This window comes from Aethalodelphis obliquidens, unplaced genomic scaffold (genome assembly GCF_003676395.1).
Source record: "Aethalodelphis obliquidens isolate GAN/ISIS:26980383/991018 unplaced genomic scaffold, ASM367639v1 scaffold59, whole genome shotgun sequence".
In the NCBI taxonomy this organism is placed as follows: Eukaryota; Metazoa; Chordata; class Mammalia; order Artiodactyla; family Delphinidae; genus Aethalodelphis; species Aethalodelphis obliquidens.
In genome coordinates, this window is record NW_020838003.1 from 7,601,493 (window position 1) to 7,627,882 (window position 26,390).

Consider the following 26,390-nt stretch of genomic DNA (forward strand, 5'->3'; position numbering starts at 1 on the left):
CAATGGTAAGACATACAGCTTTGGAGCAGAGTGCTGAGTGCAAACTGTAGCCTCAGGTTTTCTCAGCTTGCCTCTCTCATCGTGGAACCTCCACCTTACATGCAAGGAAAAGGACAGGCTTCTGTATTCTCAGTGGTGCTGTACCCGAGGTAGTCTCTGTCCCATGAGTGGGGGCTGAGTAGAAGAAAGGAGCTCCCACCTGTCTGTCACACTTGCTCAGAACTTAGGTTCAGCAAGAGACAACCAGGAGCAGGGTGGGAAATGCTGTTGTCCTGCCCCTCCTAGGAAAATAACCCTCTGACTTGGAGCTAGAATGAGAGGGAGTCTTGCATTCTTGGTTATATAAGTCTGGAGTGGAATTTCTATCTTGCTAAGATTCGAGAGAAAAGAAGGGAGTGGATCTTGGTTCAAATACCATTGACTCTTGCTGCTCTTACCAAGTTTTAGTAGATTTTCTTGAATGAATACTTTTGCATTTACTGTATGCTCTGTATTCCAGAGGCTTTAAATGGCTGGGTTTTTTGGGGTTTTTTTTTAACATTTTTTATTGGTTTCTCTGGGAAGCAGGTTTGCGGAGCTCTCCACACTGTCATACTGGAGGTAGAGCCCTCCACATTGCCTTATTTTATTTTTGAAAACTTTGAAATACTTTGAAAATAAAACCTCTGTGAATTAAATATTATTGTCCTTATTTTATAGATAAAGAAATTATTCTTATTCCACATCACAGTTCATTGATGAGAGAGGATTTGAATTGAGTCCTTACAAATGCAGACTTCAAAGCTCCTTCTCTTAATATATTACATTAACTAATTTAATAGCAAAGAAGGGATATAGAAGAGAAATGATTACTTCAGGAAAACAGATTTTGAAGTACAGAGACCTATTATATTAAACATCTTAGTGAGCAGTTGCTTTGTGTTATTTTATATTCTGAGTACTGAGGGACTATCTGGTAATAGAGGTTACTTAATAGGTTTGTTGCTGAATTAATACAAAAATGAATTGCGGTGAGGGAAATTTTACTGGCTTTGCCCTTTCCATTTTTAATTTCACTTGATGATCATTTTAAGATAAGATATGACAAGTTTGTAGATTATGAGGAGAAATTTTAGGTAGAAACACTGGAGGTAAATAATCTGAAAGACAAGAGTATACAGGTAAAAAATCAATTCTAGGGCTTCCCTGGTGGTGCAGTGGTTGAGAGTCCGCCTGCCGATGCAGGGGAAACGGGTTCGTGCCCTGGTCCGGGAAGATCCCACATGCCACGGAGCGGCTGCGCCTGTGAGCCATGGCCGCTGAGCCTGCGCGTCCGGAGCCCAATTCTAAGAGCAATTAAGTCATTAAGAGCATTCATAGGTTTTATAGCAACCTCTGATATTTCAAAACAATAGCAAGCACGTGAATAAATAAGCAACAAGCTTGCGAGCACTACATAACTGCTTAAACCTTGACTACCTTTTATTATTTGCAAACTGTCATGAATTAAACAATAAAACAATAATCATTAAACAATGATTATTTTAATTAATGTATAATTATAACTGTTATGTTTTCTAGATAATTATGACATATAATATATATATTATCTATAATCTATTTTATGTAATAAAACATATAATAATATATAATTATGATCAGTATTATAAAGCATACATTCTGTGCTAAGGTTATTGCATACTGTAAATTTTGCTAAAATTGTATTTTAATTAATAATTCAAATAGCTATAATAAATATATTTGGTTTTACTTTCAGTGCTTATTTATTCTGAGGAATGTTTTTAAAGTATGAAAGGTATTTTTAAAGATTTTTATTTTTAAGAAACTTTATACCTTTATATGGATGAGGTCTACACGCTTAGCAACTTATAGTAGATGGCATCATGCAATCTGATAGCAGTTACTGAAATTACTGGCATTATAGTTAAGACAGTTTATCCAAATATGATACTCAGACAATCTGCAAGAGAAAGTCCTAAAATCCTCCTTACAAATATAAATCTCTAAGCCCCACCCTGCACCCTTCAGATCAGAATCTCTGGCAATATGGCCCAGGAATCCACAGTTTTAATCATGCACTCCCCAGGTGATTCTTACACGTATGAATACTCAAGAACCATGGAGCAAACAAACCAAATCCTAATAAATGTACCCTAAACATCCAACCTATTCCCCAAATGTTAAATATCATACAGGGATAACGTAAAAAGCCTCAGAAGGAGATAAAAGAGCAATCAGAGAGGTAAAGGGGTAATTACTGATAAAAAGTTTCTTTGCCAGTGTTCAGAGTTAATATGTAAAAGACTACATAAGTGAAGTAGAATATAGAAATGGAAAAGAGCTTTTATTTGGTATAAATACACTACAAACCACATACATAATCAGAACAAATAAAAAATACATTTAATGTGTGAACAAGGATAATTATAGTCCCTCAATCAGTCTTGGCATATGATACGGTAGTTTAAGTTTGATATTTCTGTTTTGACAGTAGATGTATAAAGGAGATGAAAGGCAAAAAAACACAACTGATTTCTCCTTTTTTATGTTAGGTTAAGTGGGTAATGGCATATGGAAGAACTAGAATTTAATCAAAAGTCATTTAAAGGAAAGCGCTGGAATTATTCACTTTTTACAGGTACTAATTATATTTTCACTCATGCTTCTCAGTATTTCAAAATAAAATTGCTCTTCATTTTTATGCCAAAACATCTTTACAAAAATTGTTACAGATTATTTCCAATACCTTTTGCTCAGCCATTTGGCATCATCACTATTCAGGCAACAGTGTTCATATGGTAATAGTTAAATTTGTTTTTCACTAGGGCCCTCTCATCCAAAGTTTTCATTTCCAGCCTGCACATGCTGAACTCTAGAAAGTGTTTTAATTATTTTATTTAAATATGGTTACTTCTAATTCAATCAATATCAGATATGTTGCCTGCTTAAGGAGTGGACCTTACTCTACAAATATAAGATTCTTTAGATCCTATTTTTCAGGTTATAGTTAGCAAGACTTGGGTTTGAGTTTCAACTCTGCCTCTTTTTAGCTGCATGCCATTAGGAGAGTGTTAACCTCTTTGAAACTCACTTTCATCATCTTGGTTTGTGACCCCCGGAGTTTCCCAGATGAAATTTGAAACTGGCCCCCATCCATGGAGGGCAAGGAGAGACTGAAGAAAGAGGCAGACCACTCTATATTGGTAGGTGGTAGGTTTAAGAAGAAAGGGAACTTACATGAAGACTTGTCTTGCACGGCCACAAGAAGAGTAAATTTCCACACCCACCTGCTAGAATCTTAAAAACATATAGAGGTCTTAATAGGGTTCAGTCACATACTGTCCAGATGGTCTTAACAACACATTGATCTCTCAAGGGTCCATCCTTGCAACTGGCTCCTGCTGTGGGAATGATGGGCAGAACATACATTCTGAGGACAGGGGAGGGGATGGGGAACGTCTGATTGCCCAGGTGCAGCTCGGGGGTCAACCGGCAGTCACATCTTCTCGATGACCACTTTCATCACCTCATCTCTAAAATGAAATAACACTTACACTGCATAAACTATAGAAACAAACATTTCAAAACTATAGAAACAAACATTTCACTTTGCTTCTCATGTTACAGATTTAAATTTGAGAAATGCTTGGCTGGGCCATTCGCCCTAAGGGTCTCTGATATGGCTGCACTCAGATGTTGGTTGGGACACAGTCAGACGAAAGTCTGAATGGGTAGACTGTCAAAGACGGCTCTCAAATGCTACACTTGGAGTTGATTACAGGCTGGAGGCTTAGCTGTTGACCAGAGTGTCTACTTTTGTAGCATTGTGGTATCAGTATAATCAGACTTACTACATGGTTTCTGACTTCTCTCAGAGTGAGCTTTCCAAGAGAGCCAGGTAGCCAGCTTCATGGTCTTTTCTGACTGGCCCTGAAGTTAGAGAGCTCACATCTACTAAACTCTGTTAATTATAAGAGAGTCACTAAAGCTGGCCCAGGTTCAAAGGGAGGGAACTTTAGACTCCAAATCTTGATGGGGCAAAGTTCAAATAATTGCTCTTAAAATCACCATATAATACTGCAGATCTGAGATATGCATAGGCCATGAAATTTAGGTTAATTTTCTCTCAAGTTTTCCTATTTATATACCAGGAGTATATAATATATTGGAGGTATATATGTATGTATTTATATACTTTACTTATTATATACCTTTATAAATAATTTATACATAAATTCTCCTAATATCTACATCTATTGGTCAGGTATAGATATTAGAAGTATTCACTTACAGGTATCAAGTATTAAAATAGATTATTAAAAGATTGGTATATCTTCCAGAGGATTGATTTTTTAAACATAGGCGTTTAATTATAGACAAAGGCACTAACTAGAAGATGTTAAGATCTCTGGATGTTAAGATGCTAAGATCTGTAGTAATCTAAGCGTTCTATGAAACTACATTCTGAGAAGAAAACATTATAAAAAAAGAAACTTCAACTGTGACTTTCAGATATTGCTTTCCAAAAGAGCAAGCTGAAGATACCTTGTAAGGATTCCTACCTTATATCATGTATGTTCTTTTTTGTTCCACCGTATGTTAATTTTCAACTTGATTTGTACCCTAGTGTTCTAACACCCTAATTCTCCATGGAATTGCTAGAGTCATCAATAAACCACAGAGATTGAAAGCGGAGCTACATGTTTCCTTCACGAATGTGATAAATTTCTAGATGGTAATCTAGCTTGCTTGTCTCCCATAAATTCAAAATATGAGTATTCAGATCTGGAGCCTTACCTGCGATACCAGATGACTATGGGGCCAGAGCTGCCCATCGTGAGCTGGGTATTATAAAATCAGCCAGGCCATAAAGTCCAGTGGGCACAGCAACAATCCTGTGTATGAAAGGGAACAAAGTTTTATTTGGTTTCAGACTTGAGCAGGTTCAGAAAGAACAAGCAAATTACGTGAAGAGACTCCCCTGAAAACCATCTCTGCTGTACCAATGCCTTTCACTCAGATCATACCTTCTAGATGTTGACTGCTCTGGCGTATGCTGAGATTCACCACCCAGATCTCCCTTCAGGAACAAAGGACTCATTATCCCACACACTGTAATGTCCAGCTCTCAGCTGTCAGCCCTTTTGGGGATTGCCTTAGCTGGACAAAGCTTCCTTTCCTAAGATCACTCCCCTCCTTCAGCAGCCGATATTCAGTGACCACTGGCAGAGGCATATAAATATCTGGTTCTCTTGTCCCAGCTCAGGACAGCTCTCAGGAGTCTCCTGGTCTTCAGTCTTCTCTGCAGGGCTGGCAGAGGCACTCCAGAGATACTGCATCACAGCTCCCTTCTCTGCCCAGTTGTGCCTCACCCCTTCTCCTTCTACAGATACTGTCCTCTAATAAACCTCCTGCATGTTAAATGCCTTTAACAGAGTGTGCATCCTGGGAGACCCAACCTGAAACAATTATGATCGACTGACAGAGGAGGAAAAACTCAGGTCTGGTCCATGGATGGGAAGATGTAATACATCAGGACTAGCAGGAAATGTACTGCTGCCACACTGCAGCCTTCCACAGAGGTGTCCTCAAAAGACTGAGGTGAATGAGATTGTCTGTGTTCAAAATTGTGAGCAGTACAGTTTATTGTTTACCATGTGTGGTGGGGATAGTGGTTTGAGTTATGAATACACACTGACGCCTGTGCCTGAAGGAAAAACGATCAATGATCAGAAGCAAGGAAGTCTGGCGAAGAAGCAGGTAGATGGAACTCTGGAAGTGGCCATAGAGTATGCAAATACTTATGTCTCGCATGAACGCCCCCTGACATGCATTCATCACAAAAGATGCACTCAGCAACCAACTGGACAAGATGATCCATCCTACTAGTGTCAATCACCTTATTTACTCAGCCCAGTGTGGTTGATGCAGTGAGTTGTGAATGATGTGGCCATCGTGTTAGGGACAGAGGCTATACACGGACTACCTAGCATGAGTTTTCTTTCATCAAGAATGGTCTAGCTACTGCCACTACGGAGTGCCCTCCACCAGAAGCAACCACCCCTGAGGAGACTAGCCAACCATCTGATGCCAACGTCCTTACTTTGGGCCTCTTCCACCTTGTACAGTCTTTACCAGACTTGACACCTGGGTTTTCCTTTTATAGCTACAGAGCCTCCTCCAGCACGACTGTTAGAGGATTTACCTAATCCCTGCCTATCGACATGGTATCACATACAGCATTGCCTCACGCTAACAGACTGGTTCTTGTTTTTAACATTTTAAGATGTGCCCTATTACAACTCAGATAGGACAAAACACTGAGCACGTGCCCCTTGGCATCGAGATCTGGTTCTGCGAAGAGAGCGGGTGCAGCACTGGGGGCGGTCCTTCCTCCTCCCTGGGGCCACTGATGAGGTAGCCCCGTCTTCTGAGGAGTCTCCAGAAGAAACTTCTCTTTGGTCTGGGAGGTGGGTGGCATGTTTTCTCTTCTAGCTCTAATGCCATATTTTCCTCATTCTCACTTTCAGTGATGTCATTGAAACATTCAGATTTCATCATCTCATTCTGCAGGGGAATGTGTCCACACCCTGTAATAAATTGAGTGTAGAAAGTGTCATCTGTAGGGTCCAGGGAGACTCTTTTCACCATGGAGAACTGCTCAAAATCCAAGACACCCTTACAATAAACTTCACAAGGATCGGACAGAAAGGGCGAGCTAATACACCTGCTTTCAGCCTCCTGAAGCTACTGTCTTTAAACACAGGTTCTCACTTTACTCCAGCTACTTCATGGCCCTTGTAGCCCAGTTGGTGCTTTGGATTCTTGGTGAGTAACTACAGTGCTCACTGTCTGAGCTCCAGCGGCAGCACAGACCCACCTCATTTGCCTCCTAGATTTGCTGTGAGGTGCCTGCCCCGAGGCCTCTCTCTCTCTCTCTGTGTCTTGTGCTCTGTCTAAATTCAAGCAGTCTTTATTCAAAGTTGAAAAATGTACCATACTGCACTATTGCAATTTTTTTCTGGTAAAAAACACTTTGAAGCTGGTGAGAAGGCAATAAAAATTTGGTTTTTGAACCCATGACTATAAATTATTCTTGGACTTTGCAAATGCAGAATTTCAAACTGCATTTTCTTTTTCTAAATTACCTAGACTACTTGAGGCTCCTGAAGCTAAGGAACAGCTAGAACAGCTAAGGAAGCTAAGAACAGCTCTTCTACAGGAAGAAGAAAGGGGAGGAATCGGTAGCAAACATCAAGGGATTTCCACATACTTCGGGGCATCAGCCTAGCTCTTTCTGTAACCAAAAAAATAGCTCCTCACCAGTGTGGATGGCTCTCTTACCAAAAATCCCTATCCTGTGATAACTATTAACCATCATAACATTTGCATAGCAGTTTGAATTTACAGAATGATTCGCAAAAGGAATCTTGTTACCCTTGTGGGTTTCATCCCTCCCAAAATCATTATTTAGATTACAAAGAAAGCTGCACGTGCATTTATCATATACTTGCCCTCTTCTGTCTGCTTCATCTTGAAAAGAAGAATTCTTTACAGACCAGTTTTACAGCAAAAGAGACATAAGAATGGGTACCTATTCACAGAATGCATTAGACTTATTATGCACCTCATCACTCAGAAGCACTTTGCCTGAGTAGAATAGATAACGATAGAATAGAATAGAACTGCCTGGCAAAGGCACCAGTCAGATACGGCATCTTGTGAGGATGGCACGTAGACCTCCAAAATATGTTTTTTATTCTGAACCCTGAGGATAAGGGTCTAGGGTCACTCCACCGGGCACACAACTAGACTGTCTTGCCACATTTAAGGGAAATTCAGAATGGACCGTGGAGGAGAGGAGATACTGATTATGGCTTTAGGATTAGTTACAGCAGTGAGGGCTACAGCTCATTCAACTAACCCTCTTTTCTTAAGTCCTTGCAAGTTTGGCCACTACCTTGAAAGGGACACTGTAAAGGGAATGAAAGAAACCGAGGGGTGGAAGGGATGAAGAGTAGCAGATACCTCTTGGGCTCTACCTCAAATCCTCTCTACATCTTACTCCAGAACTAGTGGTGACCAGTTCTTCGAAGGCTTCAACCAGCTTCCCACAGGTGCAACCTGACAGCACTTGACTCAGGCCTGTGTTAATATCTCTCAATTCCTGTCTGGGTTTTTTGCTTTATGTTTGGTTTTGGGTTTGATGCACCTGCATGGGAAGTCTTTAAATACTTATACATCATTCAAAACTGCAAGGGAGGATCAGTGAAGTTTCCCTTGACAAATGAGGGGCAGAAGCTAAGGATAGATATTCCTTTTGATACCCAGTTGATCAATTCTGAAACACATACGAGAAAGCTCTTCAGAAGGAACCACAGAACTGAGTGTGGCCAACTCAGTCCCTGCATTGGCTTTTCCTTCTTCCTGTTCAACCCTCCACCATTTCTTCTTGCTTTCTGCAATCACTTGCTTCTCATTTTACATCCATACATGAATTAACTACCTATACAGAAACCTTTGTCTTGGAATCTGCCTTCAGAGAACGTCTAAGAAAAATTACTATTAGGGAAGCCAAGGCCATGGTAAGCCAGAATGAAAAGTTTCTGAAACATGAAAGTGTGAACCACTTTGAGGCATTATATTTCTACACAGGGGCCTAGGAAAGTTTATGTCAGGACTTACCCTGATTAAATTAGATTTGAAGCTTTTAGAAAACTATTTCATTCTCATTACATCTGATTCTAAGCCTGGAAACTATTCTCATATCAAGGTCTAAAAAGTCCAGAATATGAGGTCTCCAAGTCTGGAAGGATTTCAACCTGACACTCCCATTTATGTCACTGGGATGCGTACATGAAGATCCAAAAACGATACTTGGCTGGCCTTTAAACAAAGGAGGTCTCCTTGCTGTGGCAGATAAGCACTGACACACGTCTTCTTTTTCTGATTTCAAAACACTTTCTACTCATCTCTGAACATTTCTCAATAAAGCTTGAGAATCTGATGCCCTAAACTAGAGCCAACAAGATGGGTTTGAGGTCAAACATTGTCCCCAACTTCCTCTGAGTGGCACATTTTTTAAAGCATTCCACTTTGGTATACAAATGTTTCCATGTTTTCTTTGAATAAACAAATTTTAAAACATCAAAGACTCTATGTTGGCATATTAGATTTAAAGATTAGATTAAATGTTTAATGCAAATATGATTATCAACAAATTTTAATCATTGAGATTTTTAGATTGGTCCCAAATATGAAACATTATCATGCCTGAAAATTAAACCTGGATATTTAAAAAATTTTAAATAATTAAAAAAAGCACCTCTCCCTCTGTACATATGACTCCCTTACCAAGCAAATTTGGAGGATGCTGAAATTTGTGTACATTTTCAAATTAGACAGTATTGTTAATTGCATTAAGTTAATAATCAGAAGTTATAAGCTATCTTCAAGTGTAAAATTTATCATTTTAAAATTAATGTATCCTCTGACTAACCTGAATTTAGATGAATAATGATGGTGATGATAAAGATTATTATTGCCATCACTTACAGAGCACTTTCTACGTCCCAACATTTTGCTAAGCACTACATATATTATCCCACTTAATTCTCAAACAACTGTATCAGGTAGATTCTGATGGCATCTCCATCTTGTAGCTGCAATTACACAGGCTCAGAGAGAATTAAAAGTTCCACAGGAATACCCAGCTTGTAAATCATGAAACAGCAATGAAATGTATTCAAATAACCAAATTAGAGGGGGAAAATGGCATCATATCTCTCCAAGATATGCTTGAGTAACAGTGGCTTTCAATTTAGAGCAATGAGATAAGATTAAATGATACCAACTGATACTCAAAATAATTTCAGTTCATGTTATGGATCTACTGAAAACCCACTAAAGAGTCACTTTAGAAACTGAGATTCTTTTTTAAATGAGTCATAATGTGTGCAGTGACATTGAACAATTGAAAGTGTCTTTAAACTGTATATTTCAATTATGAAAATACAGTGGGACTTTATGTATTTGCTGTGGGACTTTATGCCCTACTGTTGAATCAAGAGCATCTGTTCCTAGGCTTTAGTGAACATGTCTGTGGTCATATTACCAAATGCTAAGAAATATATAAAACTTTTAGCTTCATTACAAATGTCTTTTGCCCTGCACTGTGGTCACACCAATCAACTTGCATTTTGTGTCTCTCCTCACACTGCCATTGTGTTTGATGAAAGTGCCCTCGGGCTCCTTAAGTTCACTTAGTGAAGGGGATTTCTGGACCCTCTGTAGAATCGTAGGGGCTTTTTACAATCATCCCTTCCCAGCTGTTCCCTCTCCACCTGGCCTGGTTCCAAGGAGATGATGCAAGGCTGTGAAACGGGACTGTGCTTGGGATCCAGCTGAGGGGAAAGGCTGCCGGAAAGGTCACAGAAACTTTCACATAAACAGAGCTGTGACCTGACTGGCTCTGGGTTAATGGGGTTAGAGGTTGTTCTTCCACTGGGGACAGACAAACAGTGCTCAACACTTTCCGTTCCAGATCTGCTTCCCTGTCACTTATGCAACACTGGGAGGTGCCTTTGACATTTTCTTTCCCTTTCTTATGACTATGATCCAATGTCTCATTATAAATTATTTCACCAAGCGATGGATCTTCTCGTACTGTATTCAGAGCAGGCCCTCAGCAAAACTTATGAAGCAAGACGATGAAGCAAGATGAATCTACTGAAGCCTCCTCCCTTTGACATCTTCAATCACTTTTCTTTTTCTGTTGGATTTTAGACATCCTAAAACTGCCCTCATATGATGTCAGAGTACCACTCTTAAGTCTGGTCTCCCTGAATCTTATCACAGCCAAGATGGACTTGGGTGCTGTCACTTCCTTCTTATTCTATCACCTCAGAACCTGTAGTCTTTAATTGGCATGTAAATGTCAATATGAGTTCATTTGTTAACTGTGTTTAAATTTTGTAAAGACCTTGTAGAAATAATCTATTATGTCGAAAAACAAAGCTAACAGGATTCAAGCCACATTTGGACATGGGAGAGGACTCTATGTGAATGAATATGTAGACTTTCTCCTGTCCTTCGGCCATCATTGCCCTCTCTGCTTTGTGGTTATGTCATTTTAAGTTTTCGCTACCCCTGAAGAAGGCTAAAAACATGTATTAGAAACTTCTTAACGTGTAATTCTCTTTATGAAGTTGAGTCATTTTGTCTACTGCTTGACATTTGTGTTTTGGAGGAATTCCCAGGGCTTTGTAATCCAGGTGTTAGCCCTTCCAAGCCTTCACCAGTTTGTCCTACTTGTTCAGTTCAATCCCAGCTATAAGCCTTCCTCCAGCTTCATCTTTACCAAAATAAAAACCAGAGTCAGGGTAGGTAAGAGTGAAAGATCACAGAAAACTAGAAATAAGTCCTATTCCCTCCAAAATTCTTGGCCCAAACTAAATTGCTATGTAAAATACTAAATTAAAAGTATGGTTTTCATTAATATCCTGACTTACTCTAAGGGAGTATTCTACATTAGCCAGAAATGATCAGTTATCCTACAATACAAAATTTACTTGGAGCAGTGTCTTAAGCCCGGAGGAAAGAGTATAGAACCTAGGGTCAGAAAAAAAGGGTGTCCTGTTACCAGCTCTGCCATGTTTAGCTGTGTGGGCTTGATCACATTAGTTACCTCTCTGGATCTCAGTTTTCTTAGAGGTGATATAAAATTTACCTAGCGAGATTGCTATGAAGTTTGATTAAATTCTATGATATAGTATGTATAAAGATCCTTGTTTTATAGCATAAATTGATACTTTAATTTTTTTAAAAAGAAAGAAAGCAAAAAATAAATCAAGAAAATCAGCAATAAACAACCAGCCAAAGGCAAACAAATATGTGTCCTTAAGTGTTATGTGATAAACAGTATGTCTCATAGTGTGTGTCCCCCTGAGGGACATACAGTTCTTCAGGAAAAGTGACAAGTCTACCCATACAATATACAAAACCTAGGAATGTGTCAGACCAAACTGCCTTGACTTTCTGGATTCCCCTGCTGTATCATGTCTCATTACTTTTGCATAAACCATTCCTCCCACCTAGAAAATATTATATTTTCCCATCTTAATCTCCTGAAGAAAATAAGGCACTTGCACATGCACACAAACACACACACACACCCCAGCTCACTTCTTCAGTTGTGCCCATGCTACATACCTCAAGGACTCTAAAAACGGGGTAAACTCTCATATGGACTTTCATAAATTACCTTCAGTAAATAAAACATCTGTTGAAATTGTATGTAAAATTATGTTTATATGTGCCTTGGCACATTTTTTTTTTCTAAAAATAGGATTTGTATGTTTGATCACAATCTCTTAAGGGTCTATGATCCAAAACAACTTAAGAACAATAGTTGCAGTTCTGGGTGCAAATCACCACTGTACTGCAATATTGTTGGTGGCAATCAGGGCTTATTAATCTCTGTTTTCCCAGCCTCTACTGTGTACTAAGTGCTCAAAAGGCATTTGATGGGTGATTAATTGCCTTTGCAGGAGAGCATTCTCAGGGTACTGGAAATTATGCTCACAGTACTGTACAAGGAAGAGTGACAGTCATGAAACAGAAAAGTCCATCCTTGCACAGTTGCTATGAGATAAAATTCGGTTGGTGCAGGTTACAATTTGCTAATAATTAGCGATTTTCTACATACAAAATTAATTATAGCCTCATAAAATCCAATAGAATTTCTTCCTAATTCTCCTCTGATCTGCATTCTGTTGTTTATTCTCATTTGTTCTGATAAGGTCCATTGTCTCTAATGTTGCCTCATAAAGGGTAAGAAATAAATCAATGGTATTTAGCTTTTCTAAACATCTGGTCTGGCAAACATCCCAAAATTAATGTTTAAATCTGGGTGCAGTACGTGTGTTTTGTCTTGTCTTAGGGAACATCTCTGGAGATAGGAAATAGGGGTAGTGATGGCCCTTTAATATCACTGAGGAATTTGATCTTTGGGTAGATATTGCTCTATCAATACTGTAGGTTTCCATTACATGTTATGAGGGTCAGTATACAACAAAGGTCAAGGCTGATCAGTTTGAAAGCTTCCACTTAGGACACTCCTTTGTGTTTCAGATTAGAGGTTAACAAACTTTTCCTCGTAAAGGGCCAGATAGTAACTATTTAGGCTTTGCAGGCCATGCAGTTTCTGCTGCAATCATTCAACACTGCTGTTGAAGTGCCAAAACAGCCATTGACAACATGTAAAGAAGTGGATGTGGCTGCATTCCAATGAAAGTCATTTACAAAAACAGATTACTCTTTATTTCAGATTTCTAAGGTTAGGTCAGAAAGAACCATGCAACTTCTTCCTGGTTCTCCTGGGATGGAGAATTTAATTAAGCGTAGTATCCTTTAACTCAGATTTCTAGACCCTCCATCTTCTGACACTAGACTGCTGTGTCCCCCTCACCCTGTTCTCTCTGTTCCATGCATCAGCAGCTCCTACACTTGCCTTCTGTGACAGTGACCCTGGTGAGGGTGGGAATGATGTGACAGCTGCTGCTTGGTGATTAGGTATATTTGGAGAGTGAGAGGAAAGAAGACACAACAATGATTCTGGGATTCCAAAGTTGGGTGACTAAGAGGTGATACCCTTAGTAGAAAGGCTAAAGTCAGATGAGGGAATTTACTCGAAAGAAAAGATGAAGATGCAGTATATAACCATTGCTATTGTGAAATTCCTTCCTTGTGTACACGCTCAGTCCCCTGCTCTCTCTCATTTTACCGTATTAAACTGGCAAAACCCCAATCTTGGTTAAATTCGACTCTGATGGCTCTGCTCCTCCCCGCAGCTGAACATGGCTGAGAAAAGCACACAACTTTAAATGCATGTGCCCCACTGTCAAACAGGTCCCTAATGTAGCTCAGCGACAATGTATGTTTCCCTAATCCATTAGCTCTCCCACACCTCCAGAGGACCATTTCAAACCTCCTCTGTCCTCATGCACCCAACACCTCCTCCCAATCATCACTTCATCCGTTGACCTTGCTTCCTGTTTAACAGGGAAATAGCAACCATGAAAAAACAGCTCTCAAAAGCTTGAAAGGTTGAATCACCACATCTAACCTCCTCTCGGCATCTGTGCCCACGTATCCTTCCTAGCTTGCTTCCTGTTATCCTGTCATTTTGTACAACCTGTGTTCCTATTAAAGGTCCTTTGTATATGAAGTCACATGGCCTCTTGCTTACTCGAGGCCATAGCTCCACAATTGTTTCTTTCTTTTGCATCACCAGTTTTCCCTGTCTACCAATAGCTTCTACGCGTGCTATTATCTCTCCAAAATTAACCAAAGAATCCTTCTCTTGCCCTCACAGATCCCCTTCAGCCATAATTTCATTCTGGTCTTCCCTTTAGAAGTTGTTTGCTACCCTCTACCTCAATGTCCACTCCTTCTCTGGTCCTTTGCAGGCTTCTCCTTAGCTCACCAACCTCTACACATTGGAGTGACCCACAGCTCAGTCCACATACCTCTTTTCTCCCTGCACACACTACCTCAGCGATTTATCCAATTTTGTGACTTTAAATATCATCTAGATGATGATGACTCCCCAATTTACAACTCATCCCAGGCACTCTTCTGAATTCCAGACACATACACATAACAAATTAAGCATACTGCTTAATTTATATTTCCATTCTGATGTCTAATTGGTATCTCAATCTTATTGTATCCAAAACTTAATCCCAAACACAACAACCAAGTCAAAGTCTTCCCAGTTTCAGTTAATAGCAATTTCTTCCTCCTGTATCTCAATTAAAACCTTGAAATTATTTTTCACTCCTCTCCTCAGGTTTCACATCTTCCTGTTATCAAATTCTACAAGTTCTACCTTCTAAATAATCCAGAATCTCACCTCACCTTCCTGCATTTATTGCTCCCAACTTTTGCAAAGCTGCTATGATCTCTCTACCAAATGATTGCAATAGTTTCCTAACAGATATCTCTGCTTCCACACTTGGACCCATGCTCTCCAGTCTAATCTCAACACCAGTCATGACATGTTGGTTCCTCTCTCAAAACCATCCATTGAGTTCCCATCCCATCAGAGTCCAAGACGTCATCTTTAGAGAGGCCTATGAGGCTCTTGATATCCTGGCACCATCACCTCCTCCCTCAGATCCTGCTTCTCTGCCTCTATGGCTCACTCTGTTCCAGGAATACTGGTTTCCTGGGTTCCTTGTGAACCTTCCAGCCATGCTGCGGCCTCAGAGCTGCTGCACTCTGTTTCCTGTGTCCACAGGGCCCTTGTCCCAGAGTGTCTCACTCTCTCACTCCCTTCAGGTCTTTGTTGTGATATTACCTTCCCAGTGTGGCCTTCACTGACCACCTTACTAAAAATTGCAACCCGCCCCGCTCCATACACTGACACCCTTTTCTGCTCTCATGTTCTACTTCTCCCCATAGCAGGTGGCACCAGTGGGCATCATTTCTGCCTCACCCTACTCCATGGAGACGCAGATATGGCTGTGAAGCTGAGGCCAAGTCCTGTCCTGTTAGGGCTGCACACCACTGGTTGCTGCAGCAATGGCTGGAGTAAAAAGTGGCCCAAGAAGGTGTGAGGCAGTGCATGTGATGCACCCAATACAGATGCCAACTGGCATAATTATACCCAAAAGTCAGCCTGAATTTTCCAATCTGTCTGTTTAAAACACTGCCTCTCTCTTCTTCTTGAAGTGATTGTGTGGAAACAGATTTCCATTTCTTTATCTGCTTAACGCTTTCATCCAGCTCATTGATCTTCCATTCCCCATTTTTCTCTTTTTAAAACTTTTTAAAATTTATGCTCACTTTCCTGTACCTTCAGTACACATGTGAAAAATGTACTTGCCTTTACTGATGTTTCTCTAACTTCCAATGCACCAGTTTGCCTCTGTAAAGGTGACCTTTTCTGTGAAGGAGCCAGGCCATGCATAATTTTGGTGGTATGTTTAGTTATGTCTTTGTTGGGATGTCTTAACAAATGGATTTTTTAACTCTTATTTTGACAACTTGGTATAACTAAGTAAATGTGAAAAATATATCCCTCAATATGTGTGTTTGCATATATACATGTTTTCAAAAATAAAGGAAAATATATAATATTTGGGAATAAGATAGGAAAATCATTTTCACAAGTTACAGATGTCCTGATAACTCATAAGTGGTGAAACTATATAAGGTCATCTCTAATGAGTGAAAACATTTTTGATTTCACACTTCCCACATCTTGTACTCTGTTTATAAGAATTGCTTAAGATGTTTGAAGATTTTAAGAGTTTTTAATGGTTATTTAACCATCAAAACTAAATAAATACATCTTTATACAGTTTGGTATTGCTAAGCTTTCATTGGACAAAATGGGACTTTGAAATCCTTTTAAGTTAATAGCTTAAAGACATTTCTCATAACTCAGAGCCCTAATTATAAATTCGGTTGTTTTGTTTTCTAATCACTGTAAAGAAATCCACCTTATATCTTTTCTTCATGGCAGATGTTTTGTGTGGGTTTGATGATATAATTAATCTTAGAACAAAAAAAAAAACTATTTTCAGAAATGTATTCACTTTTTTTTTTTTTTCCGCGTTTCGCGGGCCTCTCACTGTTGTGGCCTCTCCCGTTGTGGAGCACAGGCTCCGGATGCGCAGGCTCAGCGGCCATGGCTCAAGGGCCCAGCTACTCCGCGGCATGTGGGATCTTCCCGGACCGGGGCACGAACCCGTGTTCCCTACATCGGCAGGTGGACTCTCAACCACTGCGCCACCAGGGAAGCCCTGTATTCACTTTTTTAGGCTATTTCATGGATGGAGTTCAGTAGAGTAAAATCATAGTAATTTAAAAAAATATTTTTCAGCTTTCAAAATACCAAAAATCACTAGGAATTTCAAGTCCTAAGGTCATGGTGTTCACATTAAACCACACCACCTTGCCTTCCATATCAATATAGAAAGGAGATGGAGAGACCAGGTAAGAATGCAGGTACAGGAACTTGGGTATAAAGTGGGGCATGTGACTCTGGCCTGACCAATCATGATGTCAATCCAGTGGTCATGGTCACCAGTTCAGCTGTATATATGTAGCCCCAGCAACCCTAGAATTTTTGATGCAGAAGCTTATAAGAACTTTTTCATTCCTATAAGGCCCACTGAATTGGGATGTTATGAATTCAAGGCTATGTAAACATGTCACCTGCCACATGGAGAACACCTATCTGGAGTAGGACAGAAATGAGACCTACAAAAACAAGTGGAAAACAATGGGGAATCTATAGTTCTCTTCTAGACACTTTGCTTCCCTCTCTATACTATAGCCTGTGCTATAACTGGAGAAAATGGGACAATAACAGATCAAGTGATAATCTGGAAGAGTGAGAAACCTGAATTCCCTCCAACCCATACAAACTGGATTACAGCCCAAGTTGGATGCTGGGGATCCAGGGACCAACCTGCACATAGATATGACAACCAGAGAGGATCAGGTTCAAGAGGGCAATGTATAAGGATCCTGAACTCACCTCCTCCCATGGACATACCAACTCTACAGCCACCTAAGAGAGAAACCCCAAAACTAGCTAAGCAACTCCCACACATTGGATGAACAAGAAAAACCCACATCAAAATGGGTAGGAGAGGCTGAGACACTATCTCATCATAAACCTCACCCCCAGCACAGCAACCCACACAATCAGGTAGTAACTTACAACCCCAAACTTCTCCTGAGGAGCGAATGGTTTCAACCTCAAATATGGCAGCTAAACTTTTCAGACCAGGCACCTGAGAGATGACACCCAAAACATCTAGCTTTGAAAGTCCACGGGGCTTGTGTCCACAAGACCCACAAGGCTATAGTGAACTGAGAACCAGTTCTTAAATGGCTAGTGAGGACTCACCACAGCTACATCCCCGAGCCAAGTGCAGAAGAAGCCGACTGAAACACCCAGTCTTCCTGTGAAAGAGGTCTATTTGCTTATCTTCATAGCTGCAGCCCAAGGGGCAGGCTTCTGATTAAACACACATCTAAATGCTCACTGTACAGAGACTTTGGAAGGCAGGTGCCATCTTCACGCTCTCCCTCTGTGTGAAGATACATATTTTGGTCTCTGCCTCTTGTTCCTGCTAATATATGGGCTTTGACCTTGGTTCCTCGCACAGAACTCCTAAAACCCCTGTAATTTCCTGAGTCATAAGAGCATCTCTTGTTTCAATGAGGTGACTCTTGGTGGGCTTCTGGATGCAGGATGGTCACCAGAAAGACCAAGCCATAATTAGAAGTTTGGAAATTTCAGCCCCATCTCCCCATTCGCCAGAGAAGGAGGGGGCTGGAAAATCAGTTAATAATTAATCATGTGTACATGGTAAAGCCGCTGTAGAATTTTCTGAAGTATGATTGGTGAACACATCCACGTTCCAGGAGGGCAGTGCATCCCAGCTCCGTGGGGATAGAAGTTTCTGTGCTTGGGGCCCTTCTGGCCCTCACCCTCTGTATCTCTTCATCTGGCTGTTCATCCTTATCCTTTCGATCATATCCTTTATTATATAGTAAGCCTGTAACTGTAAGTAAATGACTTCTTGAGTTCTGTGAGTTTTGTAGCAAATTATCCAACCCAAGGAGATGGTTGTGGAAAGGCTGTTTGATAGCTGGTTAGTCAGACAACCTGGGGCTTGTGACTGGCACCTGAAGTGGGGACAGTCTTATGGCACTGAACCCTTAACTTGTGTGATCTGACGCTAATTCCAGGTAAGTAGTGTCAGAACTGAGCTGAATTGTAAGACACCCAGCTGGTGTTGGAGAATTGATCATTGAGGAGATAAACCTACACATGTGGTGTCAGAAATGTTTTTAGTGTGATGGTCACGTGAGAGTAAAGAAAAACAATGCATTTTCCCCCACATGTCAAGAGATCAAGAGAAAGGAAGTCTTGGTTACATTGCTAGAAACCTGCAATCTTTTACCTGAATCTTGCTTGTGCAATAATAACAATAATGTTTAGTAATAATCCCTTTGCTTCTAATGGGAGTTAGAGTTATGTTTGTGTCACTGTCAACTAAAAGAAACTTGATTAAGAGACAATGTAAGAAGTTCATGAATTAATTTATTAATAAATTTACATGTGATTAAGAAAGAACTCCCCACCACAGGGAATATGAAAGGGATCTGAGTTGCTTTTTAGTATGATTCACGATCTTCTAATTAAGCTGTACTTTAATGTTACACAAAAAAAGAAGGTAAGGAGGATTCCCAGGAGAGCATGATCCCTTTCTGACTGCCAAGAAAAGACACTCAGTCAATATGTGTGTGATTCATTTTGAACACATATATTGGTATTGGCTGATTGTAATATTGGATAATGCTGTTGGAACATTGTTCCCTGTATATAGGAAGTGGGATTGCTAGTGAAAGGCAAATGCTTTTACAAAGTTTGCCATTGTGACTGTCACATTCCTGAGGATAGAGTTGTGTCTCTCAGACAAGTATGTGAAGGGTGGTCATGGAGAAAAACAAAATTAAAGTTATTCTGCTGAGCTCTAAAAGGCAGAACTATAAATAATAGCTATAGGGTGTAAGATTCAAATTCAATAAAAAGAATGATTCTCTTGCATTCTTCATCATTAGGAGTGTTCAAATAATATTTTTCAGGGATATTTAGAGAAGACTCTTGAATTGAGTAGAACAAAATGCAGATCATTCCTGCGTTGGTTTGGATGAGTTCTACAGTGCTTCCAACTCTAAACTTTAAGTATCCTACCCTCTAAAATCCACACATGACTGTTCAGTATGCAAATTATTTAATAGTAACACAGATATCTGAATAACTAGCATTTTCCTACTGTTTTATATTTGTATAAAGCACTCTTAGTTGTATGAATAACTAGTATACTTCAAATCAATATACTTTATTGCTTTATCTTTAGAGACACCATGTCAGATGTTTAAAACAAGTGGCTGCTATCAAGAAAACGGATCTCAAAATACAAGAGATAAATCACAATGACCTCCTTATTTGGGGCAAATTTCAGTTGCAATAGAAAGGAAAAATGGAAGTGTGGGAAAGTGTCTTTCAGAAAATTAAATTTTCCCAAAGGTCATTTTAAATTTTAATAATTTAATCAACTACCTGATTCTGATTTCAAGTCAAGAGTCATAGAGGTCCATTTTATTACAAATAGAAAAACTTGTAGTCATTCAAACGTTGATGGCAGAGAATAACATCATTAACTGTGCTAGACAGGACACAGGAGCCAAGTAAAGGAGAAAGATGCAATTTATGTCCCTCATCAATTTTAGAGTGTTTTTCCCCCCAGGATCATCCTAAAGCCAAAATTGGGGAAATATTTCGTACTTTTGCACATAACGATCTCTATTTCATCCCTTGCATGTTCTGTGTTTATCTGAAACTTGGTTTCTGTCTAAGTGTCTAAAGAAAGACCTTATTAGGGTGAAATACATTTTTGCAGGCACTGATGTGACCCTTGGGTTTTGAGTTACTAATGACCTAAGGGCAGAGACTATAGGTAATGGACAGAGAAGGAAAGACAGGAGAGCATGGAGCTGGCCTACTGTCGTTGCTCTATTCACAGTGAGGACTGAGCCATTCTAATCCCCTTGGATTTTTTTATCTACCAAAGCAGCTTGGGCCCATCAGCAAATTGCAGTGGCATATGGTCCAGGTTTACGAGTAATCTGGCACATGATTAAGGCAAGGGGGATGTTATCCTTCAGCAAATACTGAAAATATTGTAGGAGAGTTTTGTGGGGTTTTAAAACTGATAAAATTATAATTATTAAAGATTTCCAGGAATCAACAATTTGGATTTTGTCAAATTAAAATTTTCTTAAGATATAGGAAGTTACTTCAAAAAAGAAAAATCAGTGACCCAAGCGTTAAGAAGTAGTAGCTCTGTTTATTTGCTGTTGAATCAGTAGCTTGGATACTGTTCGTCAGGATCTAAAGGGGGCTACACACAAGGCCTGGGTTTCCATGAGGACCAGGTTTCCACTTCCCTACAATCAGTTCCCCATTGTAGTTACAGCTGTCCTAAGGTTCCAGGGATGAAGGAAACAATTTCAAAGAGAGGTGTGACGTGGAGACAGGTAGATGGTGTCTAATATAACCTTATCCATGTTTCGCAAACTGGCTAAGTCTTTAGGTAGAGAGGTGGCTCTTGTCCCTGGGTACACACTAGACTCATCTGGGGAGAGTAGAAAAATCTTTCCCAGAGATTCAGATTTAACTAGACTTCAGTGAGGCCCAGGCAATGGCATTTTCAAAAAGGTACCCTAGTGTTTCTACAACAATTGAATTAGAGCAACAAGCATTGAATTGGGCAACACTACAAGGTGCCCAGTGGTACACAAAAGTGTAGGATAAAGACTGAACACATCTTTCTGAAAAATCCATCTTACTCAAAGATTTCACTATTTTTGTTCCTCTTTAAAAGTTATTAAGAGATGTTACACTTATAATTCTAAGACAGATATGAATACATAGTAAAATACAAATTCACATGAGGTTTTCAGGTAAAACGGTGCCCCAATACCCTAAGAGGAGTATGCTTTTTCATTCATCTTTTCCTTCATTCATCAGACAGTTTTGAAGAGGTAATATACATAAGATATTATGCTTCCATTGAGCCAACTTCAGTGCCATAAATTTCTCCATTTATTTGCTCATACACAACAACCTAATAACTACATACTAATACTTATCTAATGATCAATTTATGAACATATGTATGTGTGTGTATGAGTTTATCTTTTAATCAGTAAAACACATTTTTTAAGAATCCTTCAGGCTAGATTGCATCTATCTCCAAATAAGTTTAGCAGTTACAAACACAGTTATATAAGCCTGATTTAGATTCTAATTCTCTCACAGATTATTTTGCACTTACAACTGTCAGGATGCTAAGCAACAAATTGAACAGCAGAAAGAAAATAAGTAAAATGTTTGTCTCATTCTGCTTAATATTGTAATGCTCTTTAGAGCCACAACATAGCATGAAAAAATTGTCAGGTCCTCTGGTTGTTCTGGGCATTATATGCTTACTCTATCAAGTTATTTCTCATTGGATTAAAGCTAATTAGTCCTACAGAAATTCATGACCACATAATTCAATCTCTGTATAAAGGGGGTTCAACTTCCCTGAACCTCTGTTCTCAGCACATATCACAGGAGAAACAAATCAAGTTAAACTCCAGTCTTCTAGTCTTTGACCTTAAAAACAATATCAGCACTTGCTTCAGTAGAGTTCCAGCAACTTCTTTTACCAAAGACCTTCTGTACTTCTCTCCCATTTTCTCTTCAGGGTTAATTAAGGAAAATATATTTATTGATTCATCTTTACTACAGCCTCCAAGGGAGACAAAAATAGGAGTTTTATTTTACTCTCATCAAAGTTATTTTTGCAAAAACTCCTGCTGGGTAAACCAACCTGTGACCCCTTAGCCAGCTACAGAATCACCATAGCAACAGAGTCACCTTATCATTTCAAGACCCCTGAACTGTCAGGGCTTTTAGGAGGGCTTTGTATCCAGCAGTACAAACTAGACAGAAGAGCAGACATGAGCGATTCATGGCTTTGGCTCTGTTGAAAAAAAAATCTCAAGTTTCATTTTAAAATATTCATGCCCAATACTTACATTATTTGAAAAACACCACAACCGTAAATCAAGGAAGTGTCACAGGAAGGTTGGACTCCATCCTTAGCATTGGATCAAAATCTTGAGAAGGCTCCTAAGTTCACTGATGGATTGGAGGGGGAATGAGAGATCTAGTGACACCAAAGTGGTTTCAACATTGAAAGGAATCAAATTACCTCCACTATTTGGGAAAATCAGGGTGAATTTTGATGACTTGCATGGAAAGTTGCTTAGATGGGTAAGGGCTATTTTGCAGTCTGTGGATTTTTAAAGCAAGAAAGCAAAAGGATCCCAGCATGAGGAAACGGTAGGCTGCACCAGAATCAGTGTAAAAGGGTTGGAAGTGATTTTCATAGCTTCCCCATGAGTCATGTGCATTCTAAGGTTATTAGAGTGAGTTTTGGAGAAGGAAGGAGTTACTTATCCCCAGCAAAGATGTTTCCAGGGCTGATAGAGAATGAATTAGAGCCAAGTATAGAGTCAAGAAAGCCAAGATGCAACTAAGGTACAAGATCTCAAGGCGAACCCAGGAAAAGAATAAAATGTCATACTTGCTTAAGATAAATGGGTTTGCTTATAGAGATCACAGCCAAATTCTCCACATGCCCATTTGATACAGTATAATATTCCTATGAATTAAATGACTTAAATTATTTTGTGTGAAGATTTCTTATTCATGACTCAGGATTTCTGGGAAAAATGAATACTTTAGACAGTGATTATCACTGGAACACAAGAGTTTACAAAATCAAAGAAAATCCAGGAAAGGCACAGACTAACTAGAAACCACAGTCACACCCTCCTTCAAAGGTAAGTGTAGATTTGAAACAGGAGAAATAACTGCACTATTCACTGAATTAAAAAAGCATCCTTGTCATTCTGCCCAGAGGATCCAAGTTTTACCCAGGAAGTTGGTATCCCCAAAAGCACTTGTTCAGAGTAACTGAGTAGAAATTTTGTAGTGGTTATTAAAGCACAAGGAAGGCATTCTCTCTTTCTAACAGTTTAACTAATCTTGAACCTGGCACACCCCTTCTAGGATTTCTTACCAATATTCTGCTTAGAAACCTAATTTTTAATCAGAGCTCTAGCTTCAAACTATTGTCACACTATATTTCTTCCCACCAAATAAAGCAGTTAAAAGCAATAGTGGTGGCAATAGTTGCCATTTATTGAGTGCTAGCTAGGTGCCAGGTGCTTCTGGAAACTCTGAAGCATAGTTACTAATATAACTTATAATTTATAGATGAGGAAGTTGAAACCTAAAGAAAGTAAACAACTTACCCAAGATGGCACAGCTGGGATCCTAACTCAGGGCTCTCTGATTTGAGAGCTCAGGGTCTTAATTATTCTTTTATATTGTCCACCTCCCAGGAACCATTTATTCCTCTCTCCCACAAATACTTGTGGCACACTGACCGTGTGCTATGGAGTGCTTTGGATACAGCAGCAAAGAGAATACTACAAGTTCCTGCTTTCTTGGAGCTTAGGTCTCACATTCTGCACATATATATCAGGGGCTATTAAGTTCACCAGGAATGAAGAAGAGAACATGGTAGAAAGTTAGACAAACTCCTCATCCTCTCTGCCCGCCTCCCAAAATGCAGACAGAACTCTCAGTTACACTTTTTTCTTCCATATGCTTATGTCCAAGCTGGTCTTCTTTTCTTTTCTCTTAACCAGTCCTCTTACCCTTGTCAACCCTTCCACTCTCCTCATCACAGAACGGTCCCTTGATTTCAATGTCTTTGTGAAAATGTGACTCTGATGATATCATACCTCTTGGGAGCCTTCTTGGGAGTTAGGCTGAAAGGCAGCATTTGTAGCTTCAACTCCACTTGGCGACACCAAATCTTTGTTTCTCTAAATACTTGTAAAAATATGTCTGGCTATATCACTCCCATCTTCTCCATATTTTTGTCCACTTCGGTTATCTAATTTTGTATTTGGTTTAAAGTTCTCCTCTTTGCTCTAAGTTTTATCATAATAATTAGGGATTCCCACATGCATGTGGAAACACCAATCAAACAGCACCTCCTCTTTGCTGCAGACACTCACCATAAGCACCAGACCCCACCAGAGCTGATGCACCTCTGAAATCTTGAAGTTCTATGTCCACTCTCGAAGCACAGTTTCCTATTCTTCTAGCTTTCTTATTTGTACTATTAACATCTTCGTTTCTAATCCTTAACTAGACTTGAAATTTATTGACTGTTCCATTCTTGCCCATCTATCAGCCTCCTCCTGTCCCCATTTCCCATGTGGGCCATAATCCAGCATTTGAGGCACTTCTTTGTGTCTCGATTCTTTGCTCCCTTCTGCTGCATCTGCCTGCCATAACCTCAATCTGGTCAAGGCCACAATCCCCACTACTTAAAATGGATTGGGATGTGGGAATAAACCATAAAACTGTGTAGATCTGTGTCACTGTAAGTTAATGGTGTCCAGTTGGCCCTTAATATTGCCTGAAAATTCTGTAGTATGTTTCTAATCAGCTGGCCTCTCGCTATCCAGGATAACCATTCCAAGCTTACCTGCTTTTCACAAGCTCCCTATCCCATAATTTCATCCTTAACTCTCAGCACAAGACCTCCTCTCCAATTTTACAGAGAAAACACAATCAGGTGAAAACTTATCCAACTTCACATTCACCCACCTTCACATATGTTACATTTGTTCTCTATTTTTTTCTCCTGTTTCTCTAGACAAAATATTCTATCCTCTTTTCTGAAGCTAATCGTGCCATCCCCTCCAGCTTCCATACAGAAGTTGTTCAGTCATTTATTCTCTTTTATCTTAAGTCCTCTGACTTCTCTCTCTCCATTGACATTTTCTCTCTTGCATACAAGGTTCTCAAGCCTCTACCATGCAAAACACTCTCCTTTAATCCTGTATCCCCTACTAACTCCCATCTAGTCTCTCCCCTTTAAAAATAAGCTATTGCAAAAAAAAAAAAAGTCTGTACACAAGTACTTTAATTCTTATCATTCACCTCACTCCTTAACTCTCGCCATCCACAGGCTTCACTTTTACCACATCATTGAAATAATTCTTCCAAATGTAGGATGACCATGCATCCTGGCTGTCCCGCAAAACATATATTTTACACTTGTTGTCCTGTCATAATTGTTAATAACAATCTTTGTATTAGTCAGGTTTTCCCAAGAGAACAGAACCAACAGATTATTTAGATAGATGATAGATAGAGAGAGATAGATGATATAATTAGAGATATAGAAAGAGATTTATTATAAGGATTTTGCTCTTATGATTATAGAGGCTGAGAAGAACTCTGTCTGTAAGTTGAAAACCCAGGGAAACTGGTGGTGTAGTTTCAGTCCAAGTCCAAAGGCCTGAGAACTAGGAGAACTGACAGTGTAAATTTCAATCCAAGTCTGAAGGCCTGAGACCCAGGAATGCCAATGGTGTATAAATCCCAGTCTGAGGCCAGAGAAACCAATGTTGCAGCTCAAGTAGTCAGGCAGAGAAAGAGCAAATTCTCCCTTCCTCTGCCTTTTTGTTGTATTCAGGCCTTCAGCTGACTGGATGATGTCCACTCCCACTGGTGAGAGCAATCTCCCTTACTCAGTTTACTGAGTCAAATGCTAATTTCATCTAGAAATACCCTCATGGACATATCCAGGATGTTTAACCAAATCACTGGGCACCAGTCATATAATCAACCATCACAATCTCTTTAATTCTCAATTATA

The 26,390-nt window shown here is 39.6% G+C and overlaps 1 protein-coding gene across 1 annotated transcript in view; it reads right to left on the reverse strand.

Moving 5' to 3' along the window:
- Positions 1–3,329: 3,329 nt before the first annotated feature.
- ANTXR2 (ANTXR cell adhesion molecule 2) overlaps positions 3,330–26,390 on the reverse strand; it is a 212,511-nt gene continuing 189,450 nt past the window's right edge. The window contains exons 19-20 of the transcript XR_003428808.1: positions 4,798–4,895; positions 3,330–3,533 (exon numbers count right to left, since the gene is read on the reverse strand). The gene's annotated coding sequence lies outside the window, so the exon portion shown is untranslated. The remainder of the gene's footprint in view (positions 3,534–4,797; positions 4,896–26,390) is intronic.